Raw genomic sequence first — 17852 nt, 5'->3', positions numbered from 1 at the left:
CAAACAACAAGAACAAAAATAGCCTGCTCGCCTGAGTTTATATCTACGTATTAGGAAGACAAGCAATGAATATGAAACTCTACTAGTAGAATATGTTACAGTGAGCTAATTACTAAGAAGAAAAGCAAAGTAAGGAAGGGGGATAGAAAACTTGGAGGGTGCATATTTAAAAAGGATGGTCAGGAAAGTCCTTCATAGAAAGATGAAAAATGTAAAGTCTTTTAAAAAATATCCTAAAGCCATTTTAATGTTCAATGGTCTTATTTTATGTTTGTGTGTGTGTGTATGTGTCTGTGTATGTGTGTGTGTTTGAGACAGACTCTCCCCTCTCCCCCTGTCGCCCAGGCTGGAGTGCAGCAGCACAATCTCTGCTCACTGCAACCTCCACCTCCCGGGTTCAAGCGATTCTCCTGCCTCAGCCTCCTAAGTAGCTGGGATTACAGGGGCCTACTACCATGCCCAGCTAATTTTTGTATTTTTAGTAGAGATGGGGTTTCAGCATGTAGGCCAGACTGGTCTCAAACTCCTGACCTTAGGTGATCTGCCCCCCTCAGCCTCCCAAAGTGCTGGGATTACAGGCGTGAGCCACTGCTCCTGGCCTATTTATGTTTTTTGAGACGAAGTTTTTGCTCTGTTGCCCAAGCTGGAGTGCAGTGGTGCCAGCTCGGCTCACTGCAAACCCTACGTCCCGGGTTCAAGCGATTCTCTTGCCTCAGCCTCTGAGTAGCTGGGATTACAGGAGCCCGCCACCATGCCGGGCTAATTTTTATATTTCTAATAGAGACAGGGTTTCACCCTGTTGGCCACGCTTGTCTGGAACTCCTGACCTCAGGTGATCCGCCCCCCTCGCCCTCCCAAAGTGCTGGGATTACAGGTGTGAGCCACCGCGCCTCGCCATAATGTTCAATGGTCTTTATCATCCGCATAAATCCGTAGGTTTAATGATCATCAGGTATCACCAAGTCCTGGCTCCTCCTTGCTGATGCACAGTCCGCTTCCTGTTCTGCCCATACCTGCGAGCGGGAGAAGCTGACCACGCAGCTTTACTCGGGGGCCAAGTTGGTGCTCATCTCTCAGCCCCATTCCTCCACTTCACTGCTCAGTCCTCCACCCTTCTGAGTCCTTTCTGAGTCTCTTCTCTGAATCTTTGAAAGTCTTTTCCATCACAGACTGCCATGGAGAGAGAACTATAACCAGAGCCAAGTACCTAGTGGAAAATTCCAGGGTTGTAGGGTTGTAGGAGTTTTTCAAGACGCAGCACCACCATGCTGCTTTCTTCTTCAGCTTGTTATTCTCTGCTCCCTTGATGGTGTTTTGTTGTTTTGTTTTGTTTTGTTTTGTTTTGTTTTGTTTTGTGTTTGAGACGGAGTCCCGCTCTGGCGCCAGGCTGGAGTGCAGTGGCGCAATCGTGGCTCACTGCAACCTCCCCCTCCCAGGTTCAAGCGATTCTCTTGCCTCAGCCTCCTGAGTAGCTGGAATTAAAGGCACACACCACCATGCCCGGCTAATTTTTTGTATTTTTAGTAGAGACGGGGTTTTGCCATATTGGCCAGGCTGGTCTCAAACTCCTGACCTCAGGTGATCCACCCGCCTCGGCCTCCCAAAATGTTGGGATTACAGGCATGAGCCACCGCACCTGGCCTCCCTTGATCTTTGTAATCAGAGCATACTGATAATTTCATAATAATGGTCACACTGGCTTACCATTTATTAGGCACTACATTAGTCAGTTAAGCACTTTTTTTTTTTTTTTTTTGAGACAGAGTCTCACTCTGTCACCCAGGCCCGAGTGCACTGGCGCCATCTCAGCTCACTGCAACCTGCGCCTCCCAGGCTCAGGTGATCCTCCCAACCTCAGCCTCCTGAGTAGCTGGAACCACAGGCACACACCACCCCGCCCAGCTAATTTTTGTACTTTTTGTAGAGTCGGGTTTCCCTATGTTGCCCAGGCTGGTCGGAAAATCCTGGGCTCAAGGGATCCGCCTGCCTCAGCCTCTCAAAGTGCTGGGATTGCAGGTGTGAGCCACTGCATCCGGCCCAGTTAAGCACTTTATATGCATTTTCCCACTTAATCATCCCAATAATTATGAGGTAGGTACCATTGTTATCTCCATTTGCAAAGGAGGAAACTGAGGCACAGAGAGATTAAGTATCTTGCTCAGGGCCACATGGGCAATAAACAGCACAGCCTGATTCCATAGTCTACCTTTGCACATCTTTATGATGGTAGCCGGTTGACTTTTGCCAATATCTTTGGTATCCTTGACTTCAGGCTGCGGCTACATCATTTAAATATTACTTGTTTGGTCTCTCCACTAAGTGAGTACCCCAGCCGCTCAAGCTAGTTTGCCTGATCCTGAATTCCAAATGGCTCATTGACAAAGATCAATTTTAAACTTCAAAGGCTACTATTATTCTCATCCAAAAAAGAAGAAACACTTTCTTTTGTTGTTGTTGTTGTTGTTTTTCCTCCCTCCTCCAGAAGAAACCTTTTCCTTTGCCTTCACTCTGTTCCTTGCATTTTTAAAGAATAGTTCTTTGCCTCTTTTTGTCTTTTTATTCCTAAGATGCCTGTAATTTCCTGGGTTAGGGCAAGTTTTAGACATTCATTTTTAAATGCCATTTTTATTAGCTATCACCATCATACAACTAAGCAAAAGGAATTCCACCCACTAACGCACAGTTTCTGCTGATAATGTGAACGACATGTGTGAGAATGGCTTTCATCTGCCCTCCTGAGTTTTGGAAGATGTTACAGACATATGCTGATTTATAGATGAGGTGTGTGATTGTCTTCTGAAAGTCACTCAAAACTAGAATTGATATGACTTGTCAATTCATAATCTGAACAGGTTAGCTCTCCTAAGTGAATAAAATGCATCTTAGGCTGGGCACAGTGGCTCACGCTTGTAATCCTAGTGCCTTGGGAGGCCAAGGTGGGAGGATCACTTGAGCCCAGGAGTTTGAGACCAGCCTGGGCAACATAGCAAGACCCCATCTCTACAAAAAATAGAACAATTTTAAAAATAAATAAATAACTGTGTCATATAGTGACATATAACCAACACAAGGAAGTCAGGGTATGTCCTGAGTTGGAAAGTAAATGACCAGTGTCGTTTTAATTACATGTAGCCATTTAAATTTTTTTTTGCACAAATGTCCAGAATGTGTACAGATTTTTGGCTTTGGATGAATGTAGGTTTTGTTTGTTTGTTTTTAAAGATTCCATTTACAGTATTAAAAATGGTCGAGAAAATCAGCTTACCAGAACACAGCACACTCCTTAAGTTTTCCTTACTTCAAGAGAAATTTTATAGTTGACCTGTTGGCAAATCAGGAATAATCTGGCTAAAGCTTTGGGAGGCCAGATTCAGATTAGCATATCCCTTCTTCCTCACCAATTAATTTCTTGTCTTGGAAGTATTCCCTGCTCAAGATAAATGATAAATGTTGAGTCAGTTAAGTAAAATTGTGAATTTCATTCACTTTATTACTGATGCAATTATCATGAAAAGAACCAGCTTAAAATATCTGTGTGAAAATGCGTACTTATTTATAAATTGCAATTGGGCCCATAGATAAAAAACAACAGTGACAACAACAAAATATGTCATCCAGATGAGACTTGACACCAGTTGGCATGACTTATCAGGAAAAATAGTCACGGGCTCAATGAAAGAGAGACAAGTATGGGCACGAGTCAACCATGTTCTTCTTGAAGGCAATGATTTCCTTTCTTTGCTCCTGGTGGCTCAGTCCTAGGAAGCAGACAATATCAGCTCACTGCAAATCAAAAAATCTTTAATGACATGGGAACATGCTCACAATATACTGTTAAGTGAAAAAAGCAGGTTACAAAACGAATTTGGATTCAACTTGTTGTATACACACATGCCAATGTTTATAGAGGCAACCTCTAGGTCAGGGGTCCCCAATCCTGGAGCTGCAGACCAGTACCCACCCGTGGCCTGTTAGGAACTGGGCCGCACAGCAGGAGGTGAGCAGTGGGCAAGTGAGTATTTCAGGCATGAGCCATGCTGCCCAGCCACATATTTCCCAAATGTTCTGTAATGAGCATCTATCATATAGATGAACCAGATGAAAAGTTGTTGTTCCTCTTTTATTTTTCTTAACTTCATTGAGCAAGTCTACCTAAGTTTTCTCTATAAACCCTTGTCATTGCTTCAGTCACAATGTTTTACATAATAACCAGTGATTTTTATAGCAGTTGATTCTCAGGGGAGAATCACTGAACCACAGCTAAGCATAGCAAAGTCATCTTCCTCATTACTCAGCTTACACAGGATCATATTTAGAGGATTCCAACCCGATGCCCATTCAAACTTCCAGACAGACTCCAAAAACAAGGGATTCCAGAGGCTTTTGCATCAAACCTCTTAGAAGCCCTGTCTTAACTTTCCCTTAAAATGGAAATTATACCTGGGAAACACATCCTGGGCAATCTCAGTAGCTTTCTCTTCTCATGGGAAGATAAAGGAGTACTCAAAAATAAAAAAGTGAGGTTTCCGGGAAATTAATTCAGTGTCTGTGCTCAAAAAGAAAGAGGTAGTGGGAAATGCTTGAGGCTCATTAGAGGAAAACATGTTTGTGACAAGTGCAGTCAAGGATTGCAAGGTCTGGTTTCAAACTAAGCCTGCTGCGTTCTCATTATTATTATTATTACCTAAATTATTGTAGCTGTGCATTTTTTTAATCATTTAAAAGAAAAGGAAGTAGTTTTGTAATTTCTCCTAAATGAGTACCTTCCTGCTTAAATGACATTTTAAATTATACATAAAATTTCAAGATTAGTCATAAACAAATGTTTTTTGCTTTTTTTTAAAACCACATAAACCTTTTAAAAAGTAAAATTTCTATTAAAATGTTTTTTCCAAATAATAAATTTAAGTTCTCAAATGTTTACCAAAAACAAAACAAGCTTTACAATTTTGAGCAAACCTATCTCTATAGTATTTATTATTCAAAATAGGAAATAAAATTGTTTTTGTTCTCTAATTCTTGTCTTTTAATCTTCTCAATATACAATAATGAGATTTCTAAAAATACTTTGAAAGGATATTCACATTACTAAGTTTTCTTTTAACTTTAAATTTTTGTCTTTCAAATTCAATTTACAATATCCTTTTATATTATCATTTATCACAAGAAAACCATAAAACAGCAAAACCCACTATTACTATTATTAGCAACATCTTCACTTTGTAAATGAGAAAAGTGAAGTTCAGAAAGGTTAAGCAACTTACATAAGGCCACACAGCCAATGAGTAAGGGGACTCCCTGAATCAATTTACTTCTACAGCATTTCCCCTTACAGAAGACAAATTACTTTTCAAATTAATTCATTATAGTACAACAAGAGGTACACATCAAATGGAAGGGAGACATGCAAAAAATAGAGAAAAACTGTTATTTTTAAAGGGACATTGATTTATTATTACAAAGAGTAAGCTATAAAATTAAACTATCTGTACAGTAAAATCCCATTTTTTATTTTATTTATTTATTTATTTATTTATTTTTTGAGACAGAGTCTTGCACTGTTGCCCAGGCTGGAGTGCAGTGGCACAATGTCGGCTCACTGCAACCTCCGCCTCCCAGGTTCAAGCGATTCTTATGCCTCAGCCTCCCGAGTAGCTGGGATTACAAATGTGTGCCACCACGCCCAGATAATTTTTGTGTTTTCAGTAGAGATGGGGTTTCTCCATGTTGGCCAGGCTAGTCTCGAACTCCTGATCTTAGATGATCCACCCGCCTCGGCCTCCCAAAGTGCTGGGATTACAGGCATGAGCCACCATGTCCAGCCCAAATCTCAATTTAATATGAAAAAAATTTTTCACATGTCTGAAAGGCAACAAATAATTAGACCCAATAGTAATAGTGACTGTCTCTGAATGGTAAAATTGGAGATAATTTTTTCACTTTTTTCTTTAATTTTTTGTACTCTGCAGATTTTTAATGATCAGTAAGGATTAACTCTATAATCAGAAAAATAAACATTACAATCTATTTTTAATAAAGAGCTGTACTCATATAGTTTATTCTCTTCAGTGATTCTTTAATGTATTTGGTTTCACTTCAGTTTTTTGCTTTGCTGGGAATTTTTTATTTTTAAAAAAAAGGCAGATGAAGTTTCATTGTAAAGAAAAAAAAATAATGTGAAGTCCAGTGCTGCATTTTGAGGGCCTGTTTCTCCATTGTAGCCCGTGCAGCCATACAGGGCAGCTTCTGAGAACTTAATCTGAAAACCATTTTTGTGGTTTTCTTTGTCTCCACAGTAAGTCCCACGTTTAACATAGATGACTACCTGCCCGATAGTCATGTCTTCTTCCTTGCTAAAGAACCTCTATTTTGAGATGGACAAAATGTTCTGTTCCAGGGGATGAATCATGATGTCTAAGACTGAAAAAGAATCTTCTGATTCCTGCTTCTCAGCTTCCCCTGCAGCTATGAGTGGCTGTGTGACCCAGTCCTCATCAACGAAATGTTCGGGAAAGTCTTGCTTGCTCCTGGGAGAGGTCCTCCTCACCAGTTAGATTAAGTAGACACGGGCAGGAGCACCCGTCTTCCTTACATGCTTTGGGTGTAGCCATGGAGAATTAGATGCCTTGAAGGTTGCAGCAGCCCTGAGGACAAGCAAAGAAACCCAAAAAACTGCAGAGAGACACAGCAGAAGCCTGGCATTGTTGACTCACTTACCACCTCTTACTTTTTATTATGTGAGATAAATGTCTTACCTAAGCCACAGTTCATTACTCTAATACTTGACTGTCTTCTAATGATATAGTAACAAATAACAAAAAGCTTATGACGTTGAAGCTATCAACCTCTTATAAAATGTAAAAACTAGGCCGGTCGCAGTGGCTCACGCCTGTAATCCCGGCACTTTGGGAGGCCGAGGCGGGCAGATCACGAGGTCAGGAGATCGAGACCATCCTGGCTAACATGGTGAAACCCCGTCTCTACTAAAAATACAAAAAAATTAGCTGGGCGCGATGGCGGGCTCCTGTAGTCCCAGCTACTCGGGAGGCTGAGGCAGGAGAATGGCGTGAACCCGGGAGGCGGAGCTTGCAGTGAGCAGAGATCGCGCCACTGCACTCCAGCCTGGGCGACAGAGCCAGACTCCGTCTCAAAAAAAAAAAAAAAAAAAAAATGTAAAAAGTAGTTTAGCCAATAACCAACCTAAATGGCCAAAAATGTAGAATACTGTATAGAAATGATTGGTAGATTATCTTACTGGGATGTTACACACGGTCATTTGAACATAGTATTTGGGAAGATGATGTGACCACATAAGGAGATGCTCATGATACAAGGTTATGTGCAAAAAGAGAAACAGGACTTGGGATTGTATCTGTGCATTATGACTACAACAGTGTTTCCAAAGACTATGAGGAAACAAAGCCAAACCACTAACAGGAATTGTCTTAGGGTAACATGGTTGGTTTTATACATTCCTCTATTTTCTAAATGTTGGAACTTACACAATTTTATATTAAAAAATATTAAATGGGGCCAGGCATGGTGGCTCATGCCTGTAATCCCAGCACATTGGGAGGCTGAGGCGGGCAGATCACCTGAGGTCAGAAGTTCAAGACCAGCCTGGCCAACATGGTGAAACCCCATCTCTACTAAAAATGCAAACATTAGCTGGGCGTGGTGACAGGTGCCTGTAATCCCAGCTACTTGGGAGGCTGAGACAGGAGAATCGCTTGAACCTGGGAGGCAGAGGTTCCATTGAGCTGAGATCCAGCCACTGCACTCCAGCCTGGGCAACAGAACAAGACTCTGTCTCTCTATACATATGTACATATATTAAATGGACCAGCCTGGGCAACATGGCGAAACCCCGTCTCTACAAAAAAAAAAATTTAGCCCGGCATGGTGGCGTGCACCTGTAGTCTCAGCTTCTTGGGCACTGAGGTGGGAGGATCGCTTGAGCCTGGGAGGTGGAGGCTGCAGTGAGCTGTGTTCCCGCCACTGCACTCCAGCCTGGGTGACAAAGTGAGACCCTGTCTCAAAATAAATAAATAAATAAAATGAACTCAGACAAGCAATTAGCTTACATCCCTGGAAGGATTTATACCAAATACAAGGATCTATTTGGCTCCCTACTGCCTACAGGACAAAAGCGAACTTCTCAGCCTGACCCTCAAAGCCTTTCCTAACGTGGCATCTGCCTCTCTTTCTAGCCTGACCTTTCACCCATGTCCTGTTCGAAGCACATGAACACATTTTCCTGTCTCTGCGCATGTTCTTGTATCAGCCTGAAAAGCCTTTACTGTATGCAAGGTAAAACACTGTTAGTTGTGTTAGAGACTGCTGACTATCCCCCAAAATCCGTTTCCTTAGCAACAGAACATAATTTTCAACTGAGCACTGTAGCCAATAATAAAGGTTATTTTTCCCAATCTTCTTTTCAGCTGAATGTAGTCATGTGGCTAAGTCCTGGCTAATGGGGTGTAAGCAACCTCCAGGCAATCCCAGGAATGTCTTTAATGGGAAGAAGTACTCTCTTCTTTGTCCTTTCTCTTTTTTGGAGACAGAGTCTTGCTCTGTTGCACAGGCTGGAGTGCAGTAGCATGATCTCAGCTCATTGCAACCTCCGCCACCTGGGTTCAAGCAATTCTCATGCCTCAGCCTCCAGAGTAGTTGGGACTACTGGTGTGTGCCACCATGCTTGGCTAATTTTTGTATTTTTTAGTAGAGACGGGGTTTCACCATGTTGGCCAGGCTGGTCTTGAACTCCTGACCTCAGGTGATCTGCCTGCCTCAGCCTCCCAAACTGCTGGGACTAACAGGCGTGAGCCACCGCACCGGGACTTCTTCTTTGTCCTTTCCTTCTTAAGTGCTTACTTAAGTTTGAGCAGCCAACTTGAACTGTGAAATGAAAGCCGCGAGTTGAGCTCAGAGGAACAAGAGAGAAGAAAGCCAAGTCCCTGAAGATGACATTGCTGCCATACCAGCCTTGGAGCACCTACCTCTCAGTTTCATTTGCACAATAGGGAAAAACCAACTTCTATCTTGCACAGCCCACCATTGCTTGGGGGTTTTCTGTCACATACAATTTAACCTAATCCTAATTGATATGTTAATCTACAAGATGAGCTAGTATCGAAAATGTTTTGAGAAGAAGGGATGACAACAGTAGCACTGAATTGCTATCCGGAAGAAACGAACAGAAAGTTGGGGAAGTTTCAAGCTTGCTTGAAAAAGAAAACAGAGACAAGAAGAGACAGTGGGTTAGCAATATGGTGACAAGCTAGAGCCACCAATGACTATTTTAGGGGAGAGAACAAGGGCAAAGATTTGGCCAATGTATATATATTTTTTTCTTTTTTGAGACAGACTCTCGCTCTGTCACCCAGGCTGGAGTGCAATGGCGAGGTCTCAGCTTACTGCAACCTCTGCCTCCCAGGTTCAAGCAATTCTCCTGTCTCAGCCTCCCAAGTAGCTGGGACTACAGGCACATGCCACCATGCCCGGCTAATTTTTGTATTTTTAGTAGAGACGAGGTTTCACCATCTTGGTCAGGCTGGTCTCGGACTCCTGACCTCATGATCCACCCACCTCAGCCTCCCAAAGTGCTGGGATTACAGGTGTGAGCCACCGTGCCTGGCCTACAGTTTTTCTTTATACCAGGATAAGGTCATGGTAGACATATTGTTTTGCAACTTATTTTTGTTTTGTTTTCACCAATCAATATAGCAAGGACAAGAAGTCTGGAAAATAGATTAACCTCACCCTTTAATAGCAACATAATATTCCATTGTATAGAAGTACCATAATTAATTTAACTAGCCCATCTTGATGTATTTCACTTTTTTGCTATTACCAACAGTGCTATACTTGTACAAAACGATGTAACACATGTTTTGTAATTGTGAACTGAATTGATTGTACATGAATGAATTGTGCATGAGTAATTAAGTATTCCTGTGGAATAATGACAGGAAGTGACTTTGCAGGTTTCAGAGTAGATTTTTTTTTTTATTGTAGTAGATATTGCCAAATCCACTCCAGGGAAGTCCATCAGTGATGTATGAGAGTGACTAACTATCTGCCTGCATTATCACAACACCAGATGTTAAAAATCTTTTTAGATTTTATCAGAAATTTTTTTAGTTTTTTAGTTGAAAAGTGGTGTCTTGCCGATTAATTATTATCGAGATTCAACATCTTTTCACATATTTACTGGTCATTTGTATTTCTCCTCTAAAATGGCATATTTATATCTTGTGCCCATTTTTTTCTATTGAATATTGTCATATCAGTTTAGAAAAGTTGTTTGTATATGAAAGATATCAATAATCTGTCTATATGTTACAGACATTATCTCTCAGTCATTTGTCTTTATTTTATTTTATTTACGATGTCTTTTGCCATGCCCAAGTTTTTAAGTTTAGCAATTGCTTAGAAAGGTTTTACCACTCTAGGCCAGGCGCGGTGGCTCATGCCTATAATCCCAGCACTTTGGGAGGCCGAGGTGGGTGGATCACCTGAGGTCAGGAGTTCAAGACCAGCCTGACCAACATGGAGAAACCCTGTCTCTACTAAAAATACAAAAGTAGCCGGGCGTGGTGGCACATGCCTGTAATTCCAGCTACTCGGGAGGCAGAGGCAGGAGAATGGCTTGAACCCAGGAGGTGGAGGTTGTGGTGAGCCAAGATCACTCCACTGCACTCCAGCCTGGGCAACAAGAGTGAAACTCCGTCTCAAAAAAACAAAAAAAAAAAAGAAAGGCTTTACCACTCTAAAATGTAAACAATATTTTCCTATAATTCATGATTTATCATTCTTTCAAAATTACACTGCAATAATATAATGGTTAAGAGCACAGTCTCTGGCACCAACCTGCCCAAGTTTAAATCTTGATTATGCTGTGTAACCTCAGGAAAATTATTTAATTTCCATGTGCCTCAGTTTCCTCAACTGTTAAATGGGGATAATAATAGCCTCTACACCTCTTATGGCTATTGTGAGGATTAAATGAATTAGTACATACCAACTGCTTAGCACCCTCTTGCAACACAGAAGATTTCAATAAACATTAGCTACTATTAGTTTTGCTGTGACTCAATGGTAGTTTTCCAAAATGTTTTTCGTTTGTTTGTTGAGATGGAGTCTCACTCTGTCGCCCAGGCTGGAGTGCAGTGGTTCGATCTCGGCTCACTGCAAGCTCTGCCTCCCCGGTTCATGCCATTCTCCTGCCTCAGCCTCCCAAGTAGCTGGGACTACAGGCGTCAGCCACCACACCCAGCTAAATTTTTTTGTACTTTTAGTAGAGTCAGTGTTTCACCATGTTAGCCAGGATGGTCTCGATCTCCTGACCTTGTGATCTGCCCGCCTCGGCCTCCCAAAGTGATGGGATTACAGGCATGAGCCACTGCGCCCGGCCTCCAAAACGTTTTAATATCTACTAGGACCCATAAATAAATGCTCCACAATACATCCATTCCTTATAATGGTCTTATGCTTTCTGCCACCTGCTGCTATCAATAAAAATGAAAATCGGCAACCACAAAGACAGAAAATGAGAAGGGCAGTGTCACACTGCAAATCAAATAGAAGTACCAGCTGCAAAAACTCAGCCAGCTTTAAGCAAATAGAAGAACTTGAGGCAGGGAGTTTCAACTGTGAGTCTTGCCCTGACAGAGCTCTCCGACAGCAGCTGCACTAAGCATGTCTTATCCCATGGAAGGCAAATGTGTGCTCATATTCAAAGGAAGTTCGTTCCCTACACATTTCGCATGTCTCAAGGAAACTGTGCAGACGGAGTCTGTTCAAACCTTTCTAAATCTTTGTTTTGTCCTGGGCAACTTATTTTGTTATCTAGAGAGCTGGATATTGTCCTTGTTAAGCATGGTAGCTGGAAGACCAAGAGTGGTGATTGTTTTTTACAATGATAAAGTATGCCCACGTTAATAATCATTGAAATCTACCAGAAAGGTACATGCTGCCCCAGTACCACTAGTTACAATTCTTCAATCTCTTTCATATCTGTGAGTACCTTTCTTGTGCCTAAAGATGAAGGTTTTTCTTTTCTTTTCTTTTCTTTTTTTTTGTTTTTTTTTTTGTTTTGGTGGCGGGGCGGGGGAGGAGTCTTGCCGGAGGTTTTCCTACAACATTTATATATCTTAAAGGAACAACTTTTGATTTTACTTGCTAACTCTTGCTTTATCATTATTTTCCAATTTATTCATTTCTGATTCTATCCCATTTGTGTTGACACTGACAGTTGAGAGAAAAGTAAAGATTGTTTTTAGATTGTACACATTTCTGAGCAAAGAATTCATCCTCCTGTTTTGTTTTGTTTTGTTGGGTTCTTTGTTTGTTTGTTTGTTGGACCTAGTCTCGCTCTGTCACCCAGGCTGGAGTGCAGTGGCATGATCTCGGCTCACTGCAACCTCCGCCTCCTGGGTTCAAGCGATTCTCCTGCCTCAGCCTCCTGAGTAGCTAGGATTACAGGCACCTTACTTTCTACTTATTGTTTTTTGTTTTTGTTTTTTTCTGGTTGCTTAAGTTAAATGCCTCATCTTTCTGTTTTCTGTTGCTCTCATTTCATAACAGAAGCATTTATTTGAGACTATTTTATTCAAAGGACACAGAGACCCCATGCAGGCACCTGGGCTATGTAAGATTTGTGAAAATAAAGTTGCTCTCCCCTAAAGAGCCCTGCATGTGAGATGACTGCAGAGAAGATGGAAGAACATTAGAGCTCGGAGCAACCGTAAAGAGAGCCAAAGCCTTACACTCTACAAATGAGGGATCTGACACTAGAAAATGAGAGCATTTGATACTGAAAATCAGATATCCTCACACGGAGTCTGTGCTCTAGTTGAGGTAGAAGTCTTTATTTTTTTTCTTCTTATTTATTTTATTTTTTGAGACAGAGTCTTGCTCTGTCACCCAGGCTGGAGTACAGTGGCTCGATCTCAGTTCACTGCAATCTCTGCCTCCGGGGTTTAAGCAATTCTCCTGCCTCAGCCTCCAGAGTAGCTGGGATTACAGGCACCTGCCACCATGCCCAGCTAATTTTTGTATTTTTAGTAGAAACGGGGTTTCACCATGTTGGCCAAGCTAATCTCGAACTCCTGACCTCAGGTGATCCACCTGCTTCGGCCTCCCAAAGTGCTGGTATTACAGGCGTGAACCACCGTGCCGGGCCCAGGAAGAAGTATTTAAAAAGCAAAACAACTACAAATTCCCTTTCCCTCCCTTCCTTCCCTCTGCATGGTACCAGATCACCTGTTATCTCCCAAAGAACCTAGTTATCTGTTTCCTTTCATAATCAATAGAAACATGAAATACTGTGTGAATTCTGTGTTCAGAGTTGAGCTTTAGCTAGGCACGACCCCCTCCGGGTTGGTCATTGGAGGAAAGTTCTGGAAGACAGAGAAGCAGGCTAGCTTTCCACTGCTGTCTGCTGCAAAAATACTCTTGGTTGATGTTGCAGGACTTTTCCTTAATTCCGCCAAAGAGGGGGTTCTTATCCGTCCCACAGCCACGAAAATGTAAGCTTGCAGACGGTTTAAAGGATGAGAAAAGGATTTTATTGGGTGAAAAGGGAAAAAAGCGGGGGAAAACAGGGATCCCCCGAAAGGCCAGAGTCTCCTGCTAGAGCGCTTCCCGCACGCAGTTTGAATCCCAGGTTCCACCCAGGAAGAGGAGGGGCCAGGTTCCTCCCTGCTGCAAACAGCATGAACTTCCCGAGGCTCCACCTCAGTGGGCAGGTTGGGTGGAGTTTCTTCAGGGACCCTCTCCCACATGGCTGTCTCAGGGACATCTGCTTTGACTGTGAATTCTAGCACAGGGAGCTTGAATAATTAACTCAGTGAGAAAAGAGTATCACAATTATTCAGGCATTTGTTACGGTTACTGTTCTCGTGTTTTCTCCCAGTCGCCACAGAGTGACTTCAGTGCCTTAATCCTACATTTCTTAACTGGAGTTGGGGGAGAGGGAGGCATGCTTATCCGAATCACCTCGGGAGTACTTTTGTCAAAACTATACACTCTCCACTCCTTGTATGATGAACAATGATCTAATCAAAGAAAGGGAGATATAAGGGACAAAAATTAATCTAAGAATCTACTTTTGGAAACAAAAATAAGGATAGATGTTCATATTCTTAGTGATGAAGATTTTGATCAGCATGAATGTCCAACAACAGGAAAATAAATTATGTTATTATTATATGTTTGTAACTATTTCTTTTTAGAACATCAGAAAAGATGGTTTAACTTTTTTATCTTGCAAAATCATTGCAAGATGAAAAATCATTTTTCATCATTGCAAAGATACATATTTATAAAATATGATCACAACTATTTAAATGTTTATATACACAGCAGAGAGGCTGGATAGGAAAATCATCAAAATTTGTTTTTTTTCTTTCTCTCTCTTTTTTTTTCTTTTCTTTTTTTTTTTTTTTTGAGACGGAGTCTCACTCTGTCGCCCAGGCTGGATTGCAGTGGCCCGATCTCAACTCACTGCAATCTCTGCCTCCCGGGTTCACGCCATTCTCCTGGCTCAGCCTCCCAAGTAGCTGGGACTACAGGCGCCCGCCACCGCGCCCGGCTAATTTTTTGTATTCTTAATAGAGACGGGGTTTCACCGTGTTAGCCAAGATGGTCTCGATCTCCTGACCTCGTGATCCACCCACCTCGGCCTCCCAAAGTGCTGGGAATACAGGCCTTTTTTTTTTTTTTTTTTTTTTTTTCTTGAGACGAGTCTCTGTTGCTCAGGCTGGAGTGCAGGGGCGCAATCTCGGCTCACTGCAACCTCCGTTACCTGAGTTTGAGAGCGATTCTCCTGCCTCAGCCTCCCGAGTGGCTGGGACCACAGGCGCCCGCCACCACGCCCTGCTACTTTTTGTATTTTTTGGTAGAAACAGGGTTTTGCCTTGTTGCCCAGGCTGGTCTCAGGAGAGCCGCCCACCTCGGCCTCCCGAAGTGCTGGGATTACAGGCATGAGCCTCAGTGACCCGCCAGTTGTTTTTCTTTTGAATACAATACATTATTATTACCTACAGTTCTCATGTTTTGCATCAGATCTCCAGACTGGTTCATCCCAGGTATCTGCTACTTTGTATCCCCCCATCCTCTACTCCCTACTTCCTACCTCCCACCCTGCCCCAGGTAATCACTATTTTATTGTCTTTGTATATTTGGCTTTTTTTTTCTATATTTCACATATATACCAGGCTTGGTGGCTCATGCCTATAATCCTAGCACTTTGGGAAGCTGACGCACATATGGCCGGGAGTTCCAAACCTGCCTGGGTAACATGGGTAACACACCGAGACCCTGTCTTTACCATAAAAAAAAACAAACTTAGCCAGGCACAGTGGCATGCACCTATAGTCCCAGCTACTAGGGAGGCTGAGGCAGGAGGATTGCTTGAGGCCAGGAATTCTAGGCTGCAGTGAGTTCTCATTGTGCCACTGCACTCCAGTTTGGGCAACAGAATGAGACTGTCTTTGAAAAAACAAAACAAAAAAAAAAATTTTACATGCAAGTGAGACCAAGCAGTACTTTTCTTTCTGTGACTGGCTTATTTTACTTAACATAATGTCCTTCAGGTTCACACGTGGCAGCAAATGGCAGGATCTCCTTTTTTTTTTTTTAGGCTGAATAATATCCCAGAGTCTATCTATACACAGTTTTTCCTTTTTTCCTCCCAAACTGCAGTGAACACTAAGCACAGTTTTGTTTGTTTGTTTGTGACAGCACCTCACTCTGTCACCCAGACTGGAGTGCAGTGGCGCGATCTCGGCTCACTGCAACCCCTGCCTCCCAGGCTCAAGCGATTCTCTTGCCTCAGCCTCCCGAGTAACTGGGATGACAGGTGCGCACCACTACACCGGCTAATTTTTGCATTTTTAGTAGAGACAGGGTTTCACCATGTTGGCCAGGCTGGTCTCAAACTCCTGACCTCAAATGATCCACCCACCTCGGCCTCCCAAAGTACTGGGATTACAGGCGTGAGCCACCGCGCCTGGCCAGCAGTTTTTTTAATCCATTCTTCCTTCAACACACACTTAGGTTGTTTCCACATCCTGGCTATTGTAAGTAATGCTGCAATGAACATGGAGTCCAGATATCTTTATGAGGTGGTAATTTCATTTTCTTTGGGTATATGCCTAGAAGAGGGATTGCTGGCTCATCTAGTAATTCTATTTTTAATTTCTTTAAATGATCACGGCTCACTGCAGCCTCCATCTCCTAGGCTCAATGATTCTCCTGCCTCAGCCTCCCAAGCAGCTGGGACTACAGGCATGCACTACCACACCGGGTTAATTTTTTTATTTTTTGTAGAGACAGTGTCTTGCTATTTTGCCCAGGCTGGTCTCGAACTCCTAGACTCAAGCAATCCTCCCGCCTCAGCCTCCCAAAGTGCTGGAATTAGGCATGAGCCACTGTACCCAGCCTCTCATCTTTTTGATAATAGCTATCCAGTTGTTTGTTTTCAATGAGATTAATAAAGACTTCAAATTTCTTCTGCTTTATACCTTTTTTTGTAGTTTTAGTGTTTTTTTCTCACAAGCATTATTACTTTTATAATTAGAAATAAGCCCAGAAAAGTTTATGAGTAAAACTTCAAATCCGTACTTTCTATTTCTTGCCATCAGTTCAGGAAAAAGAAAAAAAGAAATGAGAAAAGAAAAGGGAGGTAAAAGGAGAGGACAGGGGAGCAGAGAGAGGAAAGAGAAAGTGATAACGCAGAGAAAAGGAAATACTGGTTTGCCAATAGAGGTGATATGCAAAATATTTAACAAGAGTTCGGCCCAGGCTCTCTGCAGTGAGAACACAGTTTGACTTTGACTGTGACTAACTGGTCCACTTGCACTGGTGTATATCCACTGACTGTCAGCCTGTTTTCAGGCTCACTTTACAAGGAAGGGTGTGTTTGGGAATACACTGTTAACCTTGCACAGAGCGTATTTCCCTTCACCTCCATCTGATGCTCATCATCATGAGCCTTACTTGGCTGCCCCAGTCAAAATGAACTTCTTCCTCTGTTCCCTCATACCTCTCACGTAGTGTGTACTACAAATGCCGCCTCCTAGTATAGCAATGAGTATCCTACTTTCTTTCCTGCTATTGCGTAAATCCTTGAGGACAGGGGTTGTATTCCCACAGCATCTAACTTGCCAGGGATCACATTCTCATCTTCATCCAACTACATTCAAGCAAAAACTATTTGTGATCATGGGGTGCTTTCCAGGGAGTTCCTGCATTTAGGGTAATCAGCTACCTTTTGCAATTTTGGGTGGCCAATTTGTCCATACCCAGGATCTGAGCAATTTGCTGAGGTGGGAGAACAGAGGTTTCCTAAACTAGCCCCTCTAAGGGGACAAGGGGTTCAAGGGGAAGTTGGCCTGATGCGCAAGAGATGTCCTCTACTGATGGTGAGAGTAGAGTTAGATGACCACAAAGATCCTTTTTTATTCTGGGCTGGGGGTAGAGGGATGGGGACAATGGCAGGGGAAGTTAGGGGAGCAAACTGTCAACAGCAAGGCGGTGTCAACTGGACATAATTTCAAAGATACTTACAGGGAATACTGGGTGGTGCTTTTGCAAAAAAAAGCAAAAAAGTTTGTAGATTCAATGTAACCATTCCTTTGTTTATTTAACAAACAGTAATATTACTTTAGCCAGGCATGTGCTGGAGATTTGGAGATTTTAAGATATTATAAAACACATTGTTGGGAAGATTGCAGTGAAATGGTCATTCACAGATTCAAACACACTGCTGAGTTGAACTGATCCAACCTCACTGTATTAGTTTGCTAGGGCTACAGTAGCAAAGTGCCACAGAATGGGTGGCTTCA

The sequence above is a fragment of the Pan paniscus genome, chromosome 3 (assembly GCF_029289425.2).
Source record: "Pan paniscus chromosome 3, NHGRI_mPanPan1-v2.0_pri, whole genome shotgun sequence".
Lineage (NCBI taxonomy): Eukaryota > Metazoa > Chordata > Mammalia > Primates > Hominidae > Pan > Pan paniscus.
This window is presented reverse-complemented; position numbering follows the sequence as displayed.